The sequence below is a fragment of the Chrysochloris asiatica genome, unplaced genomic scaffold (assembly GCF_000296735.1).
Source record: "Chrysochloris asiatica unplaced genomic scaffold, ChrAsi1.0 scaffold00045, whole genome shotgun sequence".
Lineage (NCBI taxonomy): Eukaryota > Metazoa > Chordata > Mammalia > Afrosoricida > Chrysochloridae > Chrysochloris > Chrysochloris asiatica.
Window position 1 is genome coordinate 10,746,866 of NW_006408563.1, and position 6,745 is coordinate 10,753,610.

At 38.9% G+C, this 6,745-nt stretch overlaps 1 protein-coding gene across 1 annotated transcript in view; it reads right to left on the minus strand.

Moving 5' to 3' along the window:
* LOC102839439 (aldehyde oxidase-like) overlaps nt 1-6,745 on the minus strand; it is a 129,508-nt gene that overhangs the window by 79,209 nt on the left and 43,554 nt on the right. The window lies entirely within an intron of this gene.

Here is a 6,745-nt window from a genome sequence, read left to right on the forward strand (position 1 = left end):
GTGGTGCACATTTAATTTTAAGCCATTCGGTTTTCCCTTGTTCTATTCAAACAACTGCCTCTTGTTCTATGTACAAGTCCCTCATGAGCACAATAAAGTGTTCCAGAATGTTGTCAATGGCTTGTCATGATCCAAACAATCGAAATACTTTACATAATAAATAAAGCACAGGTAAACATGTTTCTGGTATTCTCTGCTTTCGGCCAAGATCCATCTGATGTCAGCAATGATAGCCCTCATTTCACATCCTCTTCTGAATCTGGCTTGAACTTCTGGAAGTCCTCTGTTAATGTATGGTTGCAACCATTTTTGTATTATTGTTAGCAAAATTTTACTTGCATGCAGTATTAATGATATTGTCAGATGACTTCTGCATTCCGTTGGCTCATCTCTCTTTGGAATGGGCACAAATATGGATCTCTTCTAGTCAGTTGGCCAGATAGCTGTCTTCCAAATTTCTTAGCATAGATGAATAAGTGCCTCCAATACTGCATCAGTTTGTCGAAAAATTTCAGTTTGTATTCTACCAATTCCTGGTGCCTTGTTCTTTGACAATGCCTTCAATGCACCTTGGATTTCTTCATTCATTATCATTGGCTCTCAATCACATGCTACCTCTTGAAATGGCTGAACATTGACAATTTGTTTGTGGTACAGTGACTCTGTGGATTCCTTCCATCTTCTTTTGATGCTCTGCATCTTTCAATATCTTGCCCACAGAATCCTTCAATATGGCATGTCAAAGCTTGAATTTTTTCTTTAGTTCCCTCAGTTTGAGAAATGCTGACACGTTCTTCCCTTTTGGTTTTATAATTCCAAGTCTTTGCACATTTAGCTATAATATTTGACTTTGTCTTCCAGAGCTGACCTTTGAAATTTTTCTGTTCAGCTTTTTTATGTCCTCATTTCTTCCATTTGCTTTAACATCTCTACACTGTAGAGTAAGTTTCAGTGTCTCTTCTGACATCCATTTTGGTCTTTTCCTTCTTTCTTGTCTTCTTAACAAACTTTTGCTTTCTTCCTTTATGATGTTCTTGATGTCATCTCACAACTCTTCTGGTCTTTAGTGTCTAATGCATCAAATCTGTTCTTCAGATGATCTCTAAATTCAGGAGGGATATGTTCAAGGTCATATTTTGGCTCTCATGGACTTTAAAAATTTTTGTTCAGCTTCAGCCTGAACTTGCATATGAGCAATTGATGGTCTATTTTCCATTCTGCCCCAAACCTTGTTTTGGCTGATGATATGGAGCTTTTCCACCATCTTTTTCCACAGATGCAGTCACTTTTATTTCTGTATATTCCAACTGATGAGGTCCATGTGTAAGTCATCTTTTATGCTGTTTGAAAAGGTTATTTGTAATGAAGAAGTCATTAGTCTTGCAAAATTCTATCATGCTATCTCCAGCATCATTTCTATCACCAAGGCCATATTTTCCAAACACTCTGATCTTTCCTCTTTGTTTCCAACTTTTCATTCCAATCACCAGTAATGATCAGTACATCTTGATTGCATATTTGATCAATTTGGTAGAAGTTGGTAGAATTCAATTTCATCATCACTGGCTTTAGTGGTTGGTGAATAAATTTGAAAAATAGTAGTGTTAATTGGTCTTCCTTATGGGCATATGGATAATATCCTATCAGACAGCATTGTACTTCAAGACAGATCTTCAAATGTTCTTTCTGATGATGAATGTGATGCCATTCCTCTTCAATTTGCCATTCCTGTCATAGTAAACCATATGACTGTTAGATTGCAAATGGCCAATACCAGTCCATTTCAGTTGACTAATACCTAGGATATCAATGTTTATACGTTCCATTTCATTTTTTACAATTTTCCTAGATTCATACTTTGAACATTCCATGTTCTTATTTTTAATGGATGTTTACAGTTGTTTCTCTTCATTTTGAGTTGTGCCCCATCAACAAATGAAGGTCCCAAAAGCTTACTCCATTTGCGTCATCATGGTCAACTCTACTTTGAGGAGGCAGCTCTTCCCCAGTTGTATTTTGAATGCCTTTCAACCTGATGGGCTCATCTTCTGTCACTATACCGGGCAATATTCTGGTGCTCTTAATCATGTTTCAATATTCATATTCTGATGCTATCTGACAGTGTTCCACTGCTATTCATAAGGTTTTTAGTGACTAAATATTCTTCTTAGTATGTCTTCATCTGGATGCTCAGCTGAAATTTGCTCACCCTGGGTGAGCCTGCTTGTATTAAAAATGCCAGTGGTGTAGCTTCCAGAATCACAGCAGCACACAAGTCACCACAGTATGACAAACTGACAGACTAGTGGTGGAAAGATGGCATCGGCTGGGCAACATTTCATTCTGTGTACACAGGATCACTGTGAGTCAGAATCTACTCAACAACAGATGAACCTTAAAATCTAGTTCCTTAAAGATGCCGTTGGTATTTTGATTGAGAATGCACTTAGTTTACAGAATAATTTAAGAGAAACTAGACATTTTTATACATTATGTCTTCTTAGCAAAAAACTAGACATGTGTTCTTCCTTTATTCAAGTTTTTTGTTGTTGTTGTTGTTGTTTTAATTTTCACCAGTAGAATTTTAACGTTTTTTTTTTCCTGTGTTGTTGTTGTTAAGTATCATCTAGTCAGTTCTGACTCACAGTGACCCTGAGAGGGTTTCCTAGGAGTGGCTGGTGAGTTTGAATTGCCAACCTGTGGTTCAAACTGACAGTGTAGTCCAGTGCTTATCTTACAGCTTCAGTCCCTGCATATTTCTTGTTTAGATTATTCTTCAAGATTCATTTTTTGGTTGCTGCTGTAAATTGAAAGGATATGTGTTGGTGCAGTGCTTAAGTGCCCAGTTGCTAACAGAAAGCTCTTTGAACCCACTGTGTGCTCCTTACGATAAAGCTGTGGCAATGCTTCTGTAAAAGATTTATAGCCTTGGAAACTCTATGGAGCAGTCTTCCTCTGTCCTATTGGTCCTCTATGAGTTGGAATCAACACAATGACAATGGGTTGTTGTCTTTTAATTATTATTGTAAATGGGAACTTTTATTCCATTGTATTTTGTAACTGATTGTTGCTTATATACAGCATTTGCATAGTAGGTTGAACTGAATTGTGCCTTCCAAATATGCTGAAGTCCTAACCTCTATAGCTGTGAATGTGACCTTATGTGGGAAAAGGGTCTTTGCTAACATAATCAAGTCCAGATGAAATCACATTGGATTAGGGTGGGTCCTAATGATTGGTATCCTTATAAGAGGAAATTTGGACACAGACACACATCCATGAGAAAAGGTAGGTAGAGATTGTGGTGATGCATCTTCAAGTTAGGGAACGGCAAGGAGTGTGGGAGACAACTGGAAGCAAGGCGAGAGGCACGGAACAGACTCTCCCTGGGAAGGAGCCAACCTTGCCGACATCTTGACTGTGGCCTTCTAGCTTCCATAACTGTGGGAGGATCCTGTTCTATTGCTTTAAGCCACCCAGTTTGTGGGACTTTGTAAAACGAACACTGACAGTATTCTTGAAAGCATTTACAGAGCTGACTCTTTCTTAAAGGCTGCACTTATAGCAACGATTTGAAATTAGAAAGCAAAGCCATGCCAAAAGACATTTGCCATCCCACTCAGCTCTTCTATTTTTCATAAAATGTACTGACCTCGAATGACTGCATCCCATGAGGTATGGTCAAAGGAAAGTCTTCTAGGGCACTTAAGAATTTCTTAGAAAGGTCAGGATATCCACTGGGATCCTGTAATAAAGATGCCTTTATTATTTTAATGCAAATTCTTAATTGTGATGATATAATTGACTGATATAAAATATATTCTCAATTTATATTCCTGCAGGGTATTCAGACTTTAATTATCATTGCTTTTGGGAAGTTGATATGATTTAGAAGAACCCTTTGGAGGCCTCAAAAAATTACAAAAAAAATCACTGTGTTCAGCACCTGGCATAAACTCTCTTGCCTAGGGAATCCCAAAGGCACTCCTCTTTACCCTCATTTTTAGCTGCTGTAAAACATCAAGGTAAAATTTGAAGAGGAAACTGATCATGAGGGTTCTTCGGAATTCCACCATCCCCATGGCGGCGGGGTCTGGAAGGGTGATTTCTTCTAGAACCAGCCTGCAAGCATCACTTAACATTCCCTCATCCCAGCACCTAGATACAAAGGAGAAATTCAAGCAAGTTAGTAAAGTATAGACAAGTGTGTACTATCTACTAAAAAAGTCATATTAAAATCATGAGCAAAGATTGATGAAACCCTTTTTCTTACATAGTAATATCATGACACAAAATCTTTGAATAAGTTTACTTAAAATCTTGCTTTTAATAGTCAGGTTCACATACTGTAAGATGCTATAACGGTACAGAGAAGCGATCTAGGTTCCTATGACAATACTATCAGTTGCTATGATTCAAGGGGTAATGAACTGTATTTGGTACAATGTCCATGTGTATAATTCACCTCCCAATAAGCTGCTGACAGGATTTCTTTGCACTGACTGTCGTAGCGCCAACTCCTCCGTATAAGATGCTTAAGTCCACAACAGTGTTTGTGCAGTCTTTGAGGAGGACCCTCATTCCAGCATTAACCGTGGCAAGAGCATTTTGTTGACGTGGGGCCTGCCTGAAAGCTGACACAAACATCCACTGGAATAGAACAAGAACATTTTAGGAAAATGTCAAGCCTCTGGAAAAGTCTCAAGGATAGTATAATAAATACTTGTATTCTCTACACCTAGATTCACCAGTTGTTAACGCACTGTTAAATTTGCTCACTCTTTCTGCAGCTAACTACACATACACATACACACATACACACACACACAAGGATCTAGCTCAACACTGAAGAGTTAGGCATCATGACATTTCATCCCTATATATTTCTGCATGCAGCTCATAAAATTTCTCCTCTATCACTACAAAACCATTATCATCAAGACACTTAACTTTGATACAATACTATTACTTAATTATAGTTCATATTCAAATTTTTCTAATTATACCCCCCTAAAATAAGCCTTCATCACCTTAGGCGCACCCCTACCCTGCCTTAATCCAGGATCTAATGAAGAAGCACATTTTCCATTCCAGTGTCATCTGCATAGCTCTTCAGTCTCCTGTGCTCTAGAAGAGTGCTCCAGCTCCCTTCCCACCCCGCCCCCAGCTCCAGTCATTCGTGATGCTGACATTTTTTGAGTCATGGACTAGTTGTTTTGCAGCTTGTCCCTCAATTTGGGTTTGTATGATTGCTTCCTTATGAAAAGATTCAGGGTAAACTTTGGGGGTAACAAGAATAAAGTGATACTGGGTAGGGCCAGCTTCTTCATTTACTTCAAAACCACTCTAGTCATTCCCATGAAAACTCCTGAGCTTGGAATACCCTCCATTCTCAGAATATCTTCTCCCATCTCCATTGGCAAAACTTTCCTGAAGTCTTAGCATCCCTCAACTAAACAGTGGAGACTCTGTATACTTGGTTCTGTTGAGCAATACTAAAATAACAGTAGAAAGCTTCATTTAATTGCATTCTTTGGCCAATAATTATTCTGAATTTGAGTTTAAATTTAAAATATAAGCACTAGAGGACAGCTAAGAACCCATGGGTGGCCCAAATGGTTACTTCTAAGCTACTAACCATAAGACTGAGAGTTCGGACCCACCCAAAGTCACCTCCGGGGAAAAACTGCCTGGTGATCTACTTCTGAAACACAAATCCATCATTAAATCCCTACGGAGCCCAGTTCTACTCTGACACAAATGGGGTCATTATACATAGATTGGAATTGACATCACAGCAATTGTTTTTGTTTTGGAGGACACCTAGACATGTTTATGTTAAATATGGTGATTATTTATGCTCATATGGTACGAAACTCCTGGTGTGGCACTGCATGATAAATGCTGAACTATGGACCACAAGTTCAGCAGTTCAAACTGACCAATCACTCCTCAGATATTCTATATAGAGTCACCATGAATTGGAAACAACTCGGTGGCATTTAACAACCATGACAACAACAAATGGTACTTGGTCGACTTTCACAAATATCAAATGAGTAAGTTACAATGTAGGAAAGTGAGAATGAATTGAGAGTGCTGCTCTTCTGTGTTCTAGTAATAGGGGTCAGGTTTCATTGGTTGGTTGAACTGGTCTGGAGCTCAAGAAATAAGATACCACAGTGACATCCACACTTGCTTATTTGGCATATACAGATATTGCTGTTAAACAGAGAGCAAAAGCAAGTCTGTATGAAGTCCTCATGTGCTTGAAGTATTTTAGTATATTCAGAACATATTTGGTTCCTTGACCCTTTCTTTGCAGTTCTTACAATTTGAAGGAAACATTAATCTTGGACAATAAAGTAAAAATGTTGTCAGGTGCCATCGAGTCAGAACCAACTCATAGCTACCCATGCACAGCAGAGCGAAACAATGTCCGATCCTGGGCCAACCTCACTACCACTGCCACACTGGATGCCATCAATGATGCCACCTGGCTTATCCATCTCGTTGGGGATCTTCCTCTTTTTCTCTGACCCTCCATCTTACCCAGCATGATATCCTTCTCCGCGACTGGTCCCTCCTGACAATATGTCCAAAGTATGAGAGATGAAGTTTAGCCATCTTGGCCTCCAAGGAGCACTATAGCTGCACTTCTTCCAAAACAGATCTATTGGTTCTTTTGGCAGTCCATGGCACTTTTAGTATTCTCCTCCAACACCACAATTCAAAGGCATCAATT